This window comes from Giraffa tippelskirchi, chromosome 9 (genome assembly GCF_054371585.1).
Source record: "Giraffa tippelskirchi isolate mGirTip1 chromosome 9, T2T-mGirTip1v1.2.pri, whole genome shotgun sequence".
NCBI classification, from domain to species: Eukaryota; Metazoa; Chordata; class Mammalia; order Artiodactyla; family Giraffidae; genus Giraffa; species Giraffa tippelskirchi.
Genome location: NC_137283.1, coordinates 33,811,395 through 33,826,806, shown reverse-complemented (window position 1 = coordinate 33,826,806; position 15,412 = coordinate 33,811,395). Strand labels below are relative to the sequence as shown.

Here is a 15,412-nt window from a genome sequence, read left to right as displayed (position 1 = left end):
CCTAATTAAACTCAGGATGTTCATTACATTTCTGGATGACTGATTATGCCAAAACAATTGCAGAAGGGAGTTTAACAACAGTTCTTCATGACATTGCCCAGGAAGCAAAGATAAATCTGCAACAGTATCAGATCAACACCAGTGGCCTAATTTTACAAGTAGTAGACACCAGGGATGTTTCCAAAACAAGTCTTACTTGCCAACCATACAACCCTGTAACTGTCAAGGTGGGTGGATCCAGAACAGGAACCAAGAGCCCCAGGGTCCTTCAAATACTTCCGAATGGACTTCATACAAATACTTTTTGCAGTAAATTAGGAATTTGTTGCTTCCATTGTATATTTACTGTCAGAGTGCATCTAACTTTTTCCTTGCTGGAGAGTTATGCCCAAACTTGGGATGGAGTGGGGATAGGAGGGTGGGTTTTGTTTTCCCACCAGGGGAATTGCCACTTACTCCTTTAATGACTGAGATACTCATTTCACTATTACTGCGATTAAGTGCTTTTACACAGAAACTCCACTGTCCTTATCACCTACAAGTCAAGAACATCCCAGAAGACTAAAGACATTTTAGAACTAAAATTAACTAAGGTTTCAAAAGCCCTTGGGTCTTTGCAAATTCCAGCGCGAGGGAGCCCTACGCAGCCCCTGGAGTGCCTGTTAGCGGCAAGGATAAGGGTTTACAGGGAAATCTGTTGCATCTTCCTCTTTCCTCAAAAGGAAGAACGGCACAGCAGGGAGGGTCAAGGCTCAGATAAACATCAGATTGTGACTACCTGTTCCTTTGAGAAAGTGCGCTTGCGCTGGTTAGGCCAGGGACCTCGCTTCAGTGGCAAGAGGGCACACGCTGAGTGTCTCCACCTGCAGGTCTGTGGTCCATAGTTTAGGCATGGATTCAAGTTTGCGATGGCATTTTTTTTTTTTTTTACTATTTACAAGTAAAATCAGGTCAGGGCTACGCAAGGGAATCGCAACAGAACAGTTCAAGAGTACGCATAAAGAATTGAGCATTAACAATAATTTGGTGACAAAAGGAACCTCTGTTTATCCTGGATTAAAATAATAATTTTATGCGAAAGACTTAAATTCAAATTTATTTCTTAACATTATTTATGTAATGCATTTTAGTAAAGGGTCTATTGATATACATTTATTTGTATGAATTCAAGCACACACATATATGCAAACATATGAATAGGAGATAATTTCAAGTTTCTGACAATAGCTTTAAAATACAATTACCCCATATATAGGTCTGTATATCTGTGAAATCGTTATACCTAGTATAGTTTCTATTAACATTTATATAAATTAGCATTAATTAGTTAATACTGTTAATTATTTAATATCTTTAATTAAAGTAAAAAACTCCTTTTTTCTTCTTTAAACATTAAAGATACCCAGAGGGTAGAAAGTTTAAAACCATCCAGCTTTTTTCTGAAAGTAGTGTTTATTTTCTATTATTTTAACATTTTTGAAATGGCAAGGAAAAAGGTATTCTAACTCTACCCAGGCTGACCCCACAAGACCTGCGCCCATGTGTGCATTTGATTTGTCAGTGCCCTTGAATCAATGACTCCCGGGAACATACCTGTCATTGAATAACTTGGGCTTATTACTGGTTGCATGGAGGGAGAATGCACAGCTCTGGTGTGCCACAGGGTGTCTCATTAAGAGACTGTTAGAAAGTAACTCTTACAGAATTTGGTCTTTTGTTGGGTGATTTGGGGAAGGTCTAGGGAAGCGGAGGGTTTGCTGTAGACTGGCTGTTGTTAGAAAGCAGGGCCAGTTCTATAATCCAGTATTTTTGTGGATACACAAACTTGTAAATAGGTAGTAATTTAAAGTTTACACTTACAGCTCTAAAATGTAATTTAATTGCCAGTTTACTAAATAAAGCAATATATACATCATATTACATTTATTATGTTAATGAACTGCAGCAACTTTTTAAAATAAACACAGAAAATCAGAATCTCTCAATCAACTACATTAATTATTATTTTTAATTGAAGTAATCATTCTTTTCTTTCTTTTTCTGTAGTCATAAGTGACACCTAGAGGACAGAAAGTTAAAAGCCATCCAGGTGATTTTTTGGTGTCAGCATTATCTCATATTAATTAAAAATTTTGATAAGACAAATACAAATATATACGTATTATCACCCAAAAGTTTGTGCATATTTTAAATCACTGATAATTTAAGTAATAAAGAGTCAGTTAATAAGGGGTCATTATGGTTTATAAACAATGTTTTATATCTTTTTTTCTTCAGTTAAGAGTATACCTTTGAAATGAATCTGTTTTGCAGTCTTTACGTTTATCTCGGTTTACTTTAAGGAGAAATCAGGACTTTCTTATGAAAGGATTGTGTGAGGCTGAGCCGATTTGCACCAATATGAATTGTTCTCAATACTGTTTCTTGTTTGCCTAAACTGAGACATATGCAAGATTTATGTGAGGAAAAAACAAAAGCAAAATTCAAATGCATTTCATCTCAACTGCTTTTTCTTCCTATGAGTTTGAACAAGCTTCAAGCTTAAGACTTGCCTAAGCTGTGTATGTGAAAGAGCTCATATTTACGAATTGTTTCCAACAATAACTTCTTTTTGCAAGTTAAAGCAAACATAGTTGAAACTGTATATATGTGTACAGACAAGGTGTAAAGAAGAAATCAAGCTCAGAATCAAAGTTTCATCTCTAATAACAATGATAGTCTTGATGCTACCAAAAAATAAAAACTTACTTTTATTTAGCTGAAGTAAAAGAAAACCTTCATATCTAAAGAAAATTCTTAATGACTGTTAGAATTAACAAAACTGAGCCTATACTCTGAAGCAAATCAATGAGGACCATACGTTCTTCTCAACTGCACTTTCTTACTTTGAGGTAGACTATCTTAACACAAATCAAAACAGCATATTTGAAAGCATGCAGTATGAATTCAAAACTTCAAAAGTATACATAGTTTTCAAAAATATATTCTTGAGTTACAAGGAATCTTGATAAAACCAGAGTATAATTGTACAAGATTTCATATTCAAAATCATCCTGATGAAGGCAAGGCTCACATCAGAGCCCAGGTCATAATAAGAATCAGGGTCAGTATCAGGCTCTGCAAAGGGTCAAGGTATTGATTAAGTAGTTCATAATGAGGGTTAGGACCAAGTTTTGTGTCAAGATGATCACAGACAGGCTTGACAGTGAGATTAAGGGTCACTGTCACGGTGAGTGTCAGCTTCGGGTCACAGAAAGGATCAGGTTCAGAATCCAGGTCAAAATGTGTGTCAGGGTCAACCTAAGAGTCATGATCAATGAAGGGTTTATAGTCAGAGTGAAAGTAGAAATCAGAGTCAGAGTGAGGGTGGGTGTACTGTTGGGTCAGTGTCAGGGTGTTGAGGGCGGGTTGAGATCAAGGTTACTCTTGGGTTCATTGTGGGAATCAGAAACAGAGGGAGGCCAAATAAGGGTCAAATCTGGGGTAAAGTTGAGTTCAGTTTCAGAAACAAGGTGAGTATTAAGATCAAAGACAAGGTGGGAATGTAGGGTCACTGTTAGGGGAGAGTCAGGGTGAGGATCAGAGTCAGATTTAGTATCAGTGTGACAAAAAAGTGAAGGTGTATATGATCAGGGTCAGGGTCATTATCAGAGTCAAGGTAGGGTGAGGGTCAGGTCCAGGGTGAAGGTAGTATGATGGTTAGAGTGAGCATCAGAGTCAAGATCTGGATACAGTTAGAGTCAGAGCCAGGTTGAATGTCAAGTAAGCTACAAGGGTGAGGAGGTCAGAAACAATGTCAAGATGTCCTCCATATCCCCTGTGACCCTGTGAGCAGTACAATGGCAGAGAATGGAACTTAATCATCTTTGTATTCTCATACGTAGTTTAGCACCTGGCAAATAGTGCTCACGCAGAGTGTTGGGAAGAAGTGAAAAAAAGGGATCCTCTACTCAATTTATGTACCTCCTTCCTTTGTATCTGAATTTGTAATCAATGAGATAATTGACCTCATGATACAGTACTAGAATTGCTTGTCTTATAGCTGGAAGCTTTAATGAAAATGTCAAGACTAGTTATTTGATGGTGTATGCAGCCGAAAGCACCCATACCATTTACTCCTGTAGGTTCACTCTTTTGGACGTTCAGAGTTTTCTCTTTTCAAAAGCACTTATAAAATGCTGATGCCACAGGAACATACTGTCTGTTGTGTTCACCACTCTATAATGTCATCAAGGACACTGCTTTTTCATTCCTTGAGTGAGAACAGTGACTACATTCCTTGAGTGAGAACAGTGACTGGAACATAGTTGGGAGTTCTGTAAAGATTAGTTGCAGAGTGACTTTCTGGTACCAATTCTTATTGACAGCTGCTGTCTGCTGGCAGCAATTCATTGAGCTGGGTGATGTTATTTCAGCAATAGATTAGCAATGTCTGCATGTGCAAAATGAGGCAAAGTGAGGATTTTTGTAATATGTTTGCCATGAATGTGTTAAACTACTCTCCTTGCCTTAGGTATCAGCTAACATTTTGGACAGTTGCTGCTAAGTCACTTCAGTCGTGTCCGACTCTGTGCGACCCCATGGGTCTGCAGCCTACCAGGCTCCTCCACCCATGGGATTTTCCAGGCAAGAGTACTGGAGTGGGGTGCCATTGGACAGTTAGTTGACTGCAAAGAGGAAGACCGTGGTACTGGATGGGAGAAGTGTATTAACCAGGAGGACTAAAGGGGTTCTAAGAGGGAAATGAGAATTCTGGAAGATAGATTCTGCTGCTTCCATGTTTGGCTAAGTACTCCGGTGGAAATAGAAGAATTTTAGGCTTTTTTTTTATTCACTAGCTTTTTGTTTGTTTTATTTAGTTTTTCCACATATCAAAAGGTTGTACAATGCAACAGTGTTTTAACATGATACTAATTGAATGAAGCTAGTGATGTGCAACGAAAAGGTTTTCATGTTTATTTATTGAGATTGTGCATGCATTCTGTTAATTTCACACTCTTTGCACATGTATTCCTTCCTGAATTAGAGAGAGAGAGAAAAAAGCATTATTGAGGTTCAGAGATAAAGCAGTGATTTTAAAGAACAAAGAAATGGATTTATAATTCCTCGTCCCCAGAGTCTTACATCTTTCTCTGGTTAGAAAGCAGACGCACTTGTCATTTTTCCAAAGCTAGATTATCTCAAGGCTTTGTGTCCCAGATCAGAGTGGTGGTGTCTGCAGGTATTTTACTAAGAGCTTGAACAGAATTTGAGGGGTGGAGAAAAAACTTCTATAGCATAAATACAAAGGGTCTTATACTTCCCCCAAGCAAATTTACAGTGTGAACTCTGTCAGTGCTTGCTCGAGGAGCATTTTCATCTGGAATGCAGCACGCTTTGTTGGCTCTGTGATGGGCAGCTGAGTTTCCTGTCACATTGTTACAAATGCAGTTTGAGGCATGAAAACTCAGTGCCTAATTTGTTGCCACTTTGCACCTTCCTGATCAGTAGAGGCAGTCCATTGCTCTGTGTGAGAATTATTCATTCATTCATCCAATGAGTATTTTGCCCCAGACCAGCACTCAGGTTATAGAACCAACTAAGGTCGTCTGTTCCTAAGGGCATCTGTCTTAATTTCAGTTTCTTCTACAACAGATCCTGAGACAAAGACCTGGATACAGGTAGTTTTGGGGTGAGGGGGGAGACACTTCCTGGAAGCACAAACAAGCAAGTGGAAAAAGTGAGACAGGAAAGGGGAAAAAGTGGTAAAGTGTGCATAAAATAGCAGGTTAGGGCTAGGGGCAACTAGGGCTCAGTTATCCTGGGGAACCTCTGAGAAACGATGTAGAACATGTACAAAATCTCCCTGTTGGAGTGAAGGGTGGAGTATTGATTTACCTACACTTCTTGATGGTGCCTGCCAAGCTCTCAGAGCAGGAGAGCATTCAGATAGAGGACAAGAGACACTGATTCCTGAGTTGAGATGTTGTCACTGTGCCAGGGACTGTTAACTACAACGGCCGGTGAGCCAAAGAGATATGGGGCCAAGCAGCAGTATCATTTAGCGCAAAATCCTCACTTTCTCTGCTCCAAGGCAGGTCCATTTTTAGAACTAACAGACTTCAAACTGTGGTAGATCGAGGGCTGCCATGTACGGCTAGTTAGGTTGTGCACTACCGCTCCAAGGCTTGCCAGTTACACAGAATGAAATGTAATGCTTGTCTCCCAGAGCTGTGCGATGAGAACTGCGTGAAACATTCACAAGAACTAGTTTGTGATTGTCACCTCTTGGAGCCATGCGGTACACAACCTGCAAAGCTGTACACTGTTTCTCTTTATGTATGTATGTATGTATTTATGTATTTAGCTGCACCAAGTTTCAATTGCATCTCCCCACCCGATCTTTGTTGTGGCATGCAGGATTTTTAGTTGCAGCTTCTGAACTTTTAGTTGCAGCACATGGGTTCTAGTTCCCTGACCAGGGATTGAACTTGGGCCCTCTGCATTGGGAGTGTGGAGTCAGCCACTAAATCAGGGAAGTCCCCACCCAGTTTCTTTTACATTAAAAAAAGGCCTTCTATGAAGGGTAGATATTATTTTTGTAAGAGTGAATAAATTATTGTAAAGCATTAGACAGAAGACATTTCAGAAAAAAAGGGACTTCAGTTAATATGTTTGTATCAGCCCAGTGGTAGTTACAGATTCTAAATGGCCATCAGACTCAGGAGATTCAGAAAATTTTGCCTAACAGCATCTTTTCTTAGCTTTTTAGATGGATATAGACCACACACACAGCATCTGCACCTCACTGAGAGACCCAGCTGCCACTCAAATTCCCAGTCTTCTGGCCTTCCTCACCTACTGAGAGAGCTCATTTCATTTCTTTTTGTGAAAAAATAATTATTTATTTATTTTGGCTGCACTGGGTCTGAGTTATGGCATGTGGTATCTTTTTTGGTTGCAGCATGTGGGATCTAGTTCCCTGACCAGGATCGAACCCAAGCCCCCTGCATTGGGAGCTCGGAGTCGTAGCCAGTGAACCACCAGGGAAGTCCGGAGAGCTAGTTTCTTGAATGAATACCATGGCAGGCCGATGACAGTGAACTCGGGGAGGGGCACGGATCGGGGAAATTAGGTTAGGGGTTGTTGAATGGATTACATAGGCTCCTTTGTCAGGACCACATGCTGTGAACTGACATCCTTTGCTTTCAACCCTCAGACATGGAAGAGGAATAGTTCTCTGGAGGAAAGGACACCGAAGATTCCCGTAGCATTACAGACCATCTGGAATTGGTCTCCAGAAGTCTTGGCTGCCCGATCAATCTTCCCAATGCACATCGGCTTTGCTACATGCCTGAAGATGCAACTGTGTCTTATGGTCTCCTTCATTCCCTCCCTTCCTCTCTCCTGTCTGTTCTTCATTCTTCCAACAACTGAACTCCTCCTATGTGTCTGGTGCTGAGTACCGTGGTGAACTTGATAGACATGGACCTTGTCTTCATGGATTTTATTTTTATTTATTTATTAAGCTGCATCAGGTCTTAGTTGTCCTGTGCAGGCTTAGTTACTCCGTGGCATGTGAGATCTTAGTTCCCTGACCAGGGATGGAACCTGCATCTCATGCATTGCAAGGTGAATTCTTAATCTCTGGACCAAGAGGGAAGTCCCCATTCATGGCTTCTATAATCTAGCGGTGGAGACAGATGAGCATACAAACATAGAATTACAAATTATGATAAGTGCGGGGTGGGGGGGAAGCTACAGGAGAAATATAGTACGATGAGGGCGATGTGACAGAGAAGACAACCTCTCAGGAAACCATGGTAAGCTGAGCAAAGGTCAGTAAAGTAAAGGTCAAGTAAGAAGGAAAGATGTGGAAGTGGGGGTTGAGTTTGTGCACAAGCCCTAAGGCAGAAGGTGTGGAGAAGATCAACTTCCCTGGGGGATCAAGAGCAGAGAAAGGTGCCTGGCAGGCCACGAGGTTGAAGCAGTAGCCTTGGGCCAATGATTCAGGTAAGAATATAAAATGTCTGTTGAGGAATAAAACCTGCAAGAGGAACTAAAAATTAACAGAGGACATGGGACTTGCACGTAAGTGACACAACATGCTCTCTTGTGATTATTTGGGGGAACGTAGGCCATTTTGCAATGTCAGTAGACCTGAGAAATGACAAAGATATTAACTCACCTTTTTAAAGTGATATTTTGAGCTCTAATTGGTTCACCTGGGGATGGATGGAGACGGTTACTATTCAGTGTGTAGCATGAAGCCTAAAGTGTTCATTTAGGACTCATGCTGGTAACTCAGAGGAGTAAAAGGTCATGTCCTTTTGAATGGAGGACTGCTGTTTCTTTAACATAAGGTAATAAGTAAATGGGCTTCCCAGGTGGCTCAATGGTAAAGAATCCACCTGCCAATGCAGGAGACATGAGTTTGATCCCTGGGCTGGGAAGATCCCCTGGAGAAGGAAATGGCAACCCACTTCAGTATTCTTGCCTGGTGGGCTACAGTTCATGGGGTTGCAAAAGGGTCGGTCAAGACTTAGTGAATGAGCACACACACAGGATTTCATGGTATGTATGCACCACATTTTGTTTATTCATGTGTCAATGAACATTTGGGATGGAGAAAAAGTATCTCCAGCCCATGGAGCAGAGATAAGATACTTTTCTTTTCCTGTATAGTTTTATATCCCCTTTTTTCTTTGCACTCTCTTTGCTTCCTTCTCCCTTCTCTCCCTCTCTACCACCCCTCCCTTCTCTCCTTCCTTCCTAATCCCAACCCCTGTAGAAGGAGGATAGAATTTGACTGAAGTCTGTTTTCAGTGGGAATCTCAGGGTATAGTACAATGACTACCTTTTTAAAAATTATTGCAATATAATTTATCTTTCAGAGCAGTTTTAGATTCACAGCGAAACTGAGCACAAAGTGCTCCATTTGCAGCACTCACTGGGGAGTTCCCATATACTCCCTGGTTCCGGTCCACCCCACAGCTGCCCCCACTGTCAACATCCCTCGTGAGAGGGGTATGTTTGTTACAGTTGGGAAGTCTACACTGAAACATTATCATCCAAATCCATACTTTACACTAGGTAAATCACTCAGTAGTGTACATTCTATCAGTTTTGACAAATCTGTAATGACATATATCCACCATTATAGCATCACATAGAATAGTCTAAATTTGCTTTTTCCAGAATGTCGGAAATCATCCAGTATACAGCATTTTCAGATTGACTTCTCTCAAACAGTAGCATGCGTTTAAGGTTCCAACATGTCTTTTCACAGCTTGATAGCTCATTTCTCTTCAACACTAAATACCATTCTATTATCTGGGTAGACCACAGTTTATTTATCCATTTACTTACTGAATGACATCTTGTTACTTCCAAGTTTTGGCAGTTATGAATGAAGCTGCTACAAACATCCATTTGCAGATTTTTGAGTGGACATAAGTTTTCGACTGATTTGAAATACACAAAATAAATACCATGGAGCACAATTTGCAGATTATATGTTAAGACTACACTTGGATTTGTAAGAAACTGCCAAACTGTCTTTCAAAGTGTCAATGACTTCCTTTTGGGCTTTACTGTTTTCCTTTCAAAAACCAGGAGCCCAGACTTGATTTTAATATCTAAGTCACAGGTCAGTAGCTTAAATTAACTGAGAAAATAAATAGGGAAATCAGTCATCTACAAAAGGCCTGAGATAAGATGGTTCTTTTTTTTTCTTTTACTTTTGCATAGTTGTCCAGATGAACTGGAAATGGGGATATGGCATTGGGAGAAGGTTTTTATGACCGTTTCTGTCAGTAAGTTTTGATTTATGAAGGTTTAAACCAAGTTGTTTTGCAAGGAGAGGAAGAAGTCCTCTAAAGAATTAGGCAATGGTTTAGGCATCACGGATAAATAAGAAGTTGGACATGAGGCAGGCTTCTTAGCCTAGCAGATTGTAAGAATCAAGGAACACCATGATAAAAAATGAAGTTGGGAGGATCAGATGTTTAGAAAGAAGAAAGTCTGTTATGGATACCAGTGTGGTTAGCACTTGCTGATGGAATTAATTTGAAGACTAATAAGGTTCTTATTTGTGATTAGCCAGAAGATTGTGATTTAATGGTGGACATTTTTGTTTTAAATTCCTAAAATGGGAAGATCATGGTTGGTCCCCATTTCTGTTTTCCCATTATTTCCACTACTGCAGAGAAAAAAAAAAAAGCTCAATTTGCCCTTGAATTTCAGTAGTGAGTGGCTGAGAAAAATCTGTTGTCATCTGTGTCAGGGATCACACAGGTGACATAATTATCAGTTGCCGCTTGAACAGAGGACAGCAATTACAGCAAAGGCACTTCCTTGTTGTATTTCAGTGTGACAGGCTTGCCAAATTGATGGGCAGCAAATGAATGCACAAGGCACAAGGTTTTAGGATAATTTGTGGCTAATCTAGTAAAGAATCTTCCTGCAATGCAGGAGACCTGGGTGTGATCTCTGAGTTGGGAAGATCCCCTGGAGAAGGGAAAGGCTACCCATTCCCAGTATTCTGGCCTGGAGCATTCCATGGACTGTATAGTCCATGGAGTCACAAAGGGTCGGACATGGCTGAGCAAACTTTTTTTTTCCCCACATCCAACGAAGTGGAGATCTTTGTCAGAGAATGTAAAAATTAGCTGAGCAAATTTCATCCTGATTATTTTAATGTATGCTTTAGAAACATAGCCAGAGCTTCTTCGTGCGTCAAATACTGAATAAAATCCAATAATGGGAGATAATTGATTCATGCTTGGTGAAATCTAGGCAGGTTTATATAAATTGGCCCATGGAAAAGGCAAAGAAATTAAGCAATATCATGTGAGTGGCTGTCAGCTGTAGGGTCAGCAACAATAAATGATGATAACAATTGCAGCAGTACCATTTATTCACTAGAAATGGCCAGTAACACAGGAAGAAAATACAAATCATTTTTAATGTACCCAAAGATAACCAGTCATCATACAGATTTTTTCTGTGCATTTGTAAATTATATTGATATATTGCCTGTAAGATTGTCCCCATTGATTGTCGCTGCCTTATAGTCTACCCTTGTATAATCCCCTCCCTTTGAGTGTAATTAGGTTATAAAAGATCGTGGCTTCTGTCTCAGGTGCTCTTTCTCTGATGGAAGCCAGGGGCTGTGTCAAAAGCTCCCATATGTAAAGCACTCATGGCAAGAAACTGAGGGAGGCCTCCAGTCAACAGACATTGAGGAATTGAGCCAGTGACTCCAACATTCTTTGCAGAACTGAATCTTGCCAACAACCATGTGAGTTTGGAAGAAGGTCTCCATTTGAGCCGTCAGATGGGGTTGCAGCCCTGGCTGACGGCATGACTGCAGTGTAATGAGAAACTCTGAGGCAGCCAGGCCTAGCTATGCCACTTCTGGGCATGGCTCGGAAAAACTCTGAGATGGGACATGTATTAGGGTAGTTTGTTATTGCAGCAATAGATGATTAATATGTAAATGTTTCCCAAAACTGGATTAGAGTGTCTTCTGTCAGTCAGAGTTCTAGCAGCAAACAGAAGGCACCCAACTGGGATTTTGAAGAGAAACTTGGGCAGTGTTAGGAAAATCAGTAAGATACAAAGAGGAAACCAGTGCTTACAACAGTGGGAAGCCATTATGCTCCCTAGACCTGCAGGTGAAAGGGAGCCTGAGAGCGGAAGCTGTTCCATAGGAGGGAACCGGGTGGGGGCAGGGAGGAAGCAGAGACGAATTACCCTGACCTCTTTCTCCAGCAGTCCACATATCTGTCCATGACTTTCTTTCTTTTTTTTTTTTTTAATAAATTTATTTATTGTCCATGACTTTCATTGGCCAAACCATATTGGAAACTAGGGAGCAGTTCCTATGGGTCAGCTCTCTAGGACAGAAAATTAGAGAAGAGAAAATAGAGAGTGGATTTGCTGGGGTATAAAGAGAGAAACCAACATATGCAAGTGCTCTTGTGCAACATTTAAAAAAAAATATTTTTATTTGTTTACTTATTTTTTTGGATACATCTGGTCTTAGTTATAGCACATGAACACTAGCTGAGGCATGTGGAAGTTAGTTAGTTCCCTAATCCCCTGGGATCGAACCTGAGTCCCCTGCATAGGGAGCTCGGAATCTTAGCTACTGGACCACCAGGCAGGTCCCTGTGCAACTGTTTTTATGTTTACCATCCTTCTGTATCATTAAAGATTCTTCTACATCATGGCTTTAAATAGATACATATGGATACTATAACCACCTTATCTCAATCATGCAATGGTGAACATTTTTGGTTATAGAAAAATTCTTTTGCTCTGGAAAACTGAAATGAGTATCCTTATAGTCATATTTCTATGGATTAAAAAAAAATAGTTCCTTAGAGTACAATGGAATAAGTAGAAAAATCGAGGAATAAAAAACATTTTTTAGGGCTTTGATATCTTGCCATATCACTCACCAGAAAAGTTGCTTTGATGCTCCCCCTAGAAAAATCTTGGGCTTCCCTGGTGGCTCAGTGGTAAAAGAATCTTACTGCAATGCAGGATATGTGGCAGGAGCCAAGAGTGTGATCCCTGTGTCGTGAATATCCCTGGTGAAGGAAATGGCAACCTACTCCAGTATTCTTGCCTGGAGAATCCCATGGACGGAGGAGCCTGGTGGGCTACAGTCTATAGGGTTGCAAAGAGTCAGACACAACTCAGCGACTAAACAAACACACACTCTAGAAAAGTCTTTGCCTATTTGATAAGTTTAAAAAATGTATTGTTTTAATTTTCATGTCGATGTTAGTAAGGAATTTAAAATATTTTCACATGTTCATTAGCTACTTATTTTTCTTCCTTTGTGAATTTCCCCATTTCTTTCTATTGACCTTGGTATTTTTCTTTCTTTCTTTTTTAATATTTACTTATTTGGCTGCCCTGGGTCTTAGTTGTGGCATATGGGATCTAGTTCCCTGACCAGAGATCCAACCCAAGCCCCTTGCATTGAGAGCTTTGGGTCTTAGCCACTGGACCACAAGGGAAATCCCTTCTTTTTAATTTATAGGAGCTATTTAGTATTAAGAATTCATTCTTGTCATATGTGTTGCAAATATTTTTCCTAGCTTAAAAAACTCATGCATAAATCTGTTTATTTACCTTAAGAATATTAAAATATTCACCTTTTCCTTCTAATAGTTTAATAGTCAAATTATGTCAAGTGAGAATTTTAACTCATTTGGAACTGTTTTTGGCGGTAAAGTATGAGACAGGGATGAAACATAATTTTCATCTAAATGGTTATCTAACTGTCCCACGGCCATTTATTGGAAGGACAGTCTTGTTGTTGTTTTTTTTTTTCTCACTCATTTGAAATGAAAACACAAACCCACATGGAAAGCATAACCTTGTTGTTATTACTTATAAGAAGACTGTCCTTTTTTTTTTTTAAACTTTTTATTTTGTATTGGGGTATAGCCAATCAACAATGTTGTCACAGTTTCAGATGAACATGGAAGGGACTCAGCCATATATATACATGGGTCTATTCTCCCCCAACTCCCCTCCCATCCAGGCTGGCACATAATGTTGAGCAGAGTTCTATGTGCTAAACAGGTGTAAGTCCCTGCTGGTTATCCATTTTAAATAGAGCAGTGTGTACATGTCCGTCCCAAACCCCTTAACTATTCCTTCCCCACATCCTTCCTTCAGGAAACCATAAGTTCGTTCTCTAAGTCAAAAAGAAGACTATCGTTTAAAACAGAATTTTTGCATTTTGTATTTTCTTTGCATACGGGTTGAGATATGTGAATGTTTGTATTGAAAATGATTCTAACTATTACTTTATCTTTCAATAAAGATCAGTAACAGGAACTTGGAACTTGGGTCTAGTTCTTGTTAAAGATTATGTACTTTATTTCCCCTAAGGTGGACCTAAGTTTTTTTTTTACTTGGCTGCATTGGCCTGGCCTGGGATTGAACCTGGGCCCCCTGCATTGGGAGCATGGAGTCTTAAGCACTGGACAGCCAGGGAAGTCCCCTAATTTGTTTTCTGATATATTGTTTTTGATGTGTTGCTTATTTTTATAAATACTATGAGTATTTCAGAACTTGTTTAAACGTAAACTTGGCTTACAGAGGTAGATTTAATTGAAGAAGACAGTATTATTAGTATAATTTCACATGTTTCTGCAAACCAGTAGCTATTGCATTTCCCATTTTTTTTTTGAAATAGAAGATTTGAGTATATACTCTCCTTGCAATGTGGTGACAATGACAATGCATTTACAAGGCATGCACAACTGGATCTTTCTGTAAGCATTTCATGAAACAGGGGCCCCAGGTCATGTTTGTTATATCTGTATTTCCTAAAGGGTTTCCAGTGGCATCATGAAATACCTGATGGAGCTTTTACCTCTGTACAATAGAAGGTAACATTTCTGTCTTGCTCTCTCTTAGGTCACTCACCATGGGGAAAACCAGCTGAGGACACTCAAGCAATCCTGGAGAGAGAGAGGTCTATGAGGTGAGGAACTGAGGCCACCTGCCAAAAGCTGGCACTAATTTGGTAGCCATGGAAAGACACCATTTTGGAAGTGGATCCTCCAGTCCTCACCAACTCTTCAGATATAGCCCTAGCCAATGCCTTAACTGCAGTCTTATCAGAGAGACCCTGAGTCTGAACTGAGACAGGCTTGTTGCTGAAATTCAGCCTCTGTCCACTGGTGCTGACTTAAATCTCAGACACAGAGCTTTGGGTGAAATAGTGTTATTGCTTTGCCAGGCAAAGGGGCAACAGCAGAATAATGCCCTTAAGACTGTGAGTCCCACGCTGGAGTGGGGAGTGAGGAGTCTTATCATGTTTAAGGAATAGGGCGTGATCAGCTTGTGGACATTCTGATTGATTGGTAGTGAGGTAATTGGGAGTCAGTATCATCAACCTGTGGTTCTAATTGGTCTGGGGTTACATGCTTGTGGGCAGCACATGGTTAACTTCTTCCACCTGGTGGGGGTTTCAGTATCTGCAAAACAGCTCAAAGAACATGACTTAGATATTATCTATAGCCCTTGAGGAAGAACTGAAGGTCCTTCCTTGACTTTGTCTAATGGCCAAAGTATTATTATCTTGTCTTGCTTGACTGTTTTCCTTTCTTTCTGCATTTTGTCACTTCTCTGATTAAATGTATCCTTTGAAAAGTCTTTGTACAGACAGAAGGCAGGTGGACGAAACGGGTGGGGGGCTCTATCCTGGGAAGGCCTCGCAGGGTCCTGCTCAGTTACTGGCTGGGACCTGGGACTTGGGACTCTTTGCATCAGTGCTTGCACCCATACAAACATCTCCTCAAGCAGTAAAGAAACTATAAGGGACTGAAAATAACTGATGCATGCACTGCCGGGACAAATTATGAACAAGATACAAAAGACCAAACACCCAACTATCACA

General features: G+C 40.2%; 1 long non-coding RNA gene across 1 annotated transcript in view; it reads left to right on the top strand.

The window, feature by feature from the left end:
* The window catches only part of LOC145520946 (uncharacterized), a 131,259-nt gene extending 121,777 nt beyond the window's left edge, over positions 1-9,482 (top strand). Inside the window, exon 10 of the long non-coding RNA XR_014064941.1 lies at positions 7,199-9,482. This is a non-coding gene — a long non-coding RNA (uncharacterized LOC145520946). The remainder of the gene's footprint in view (positions 1-7,198) is intronic.
* The last annotated feature ends 5,930 nt before the right edge of the window (positions 9,483-15,412 follow it).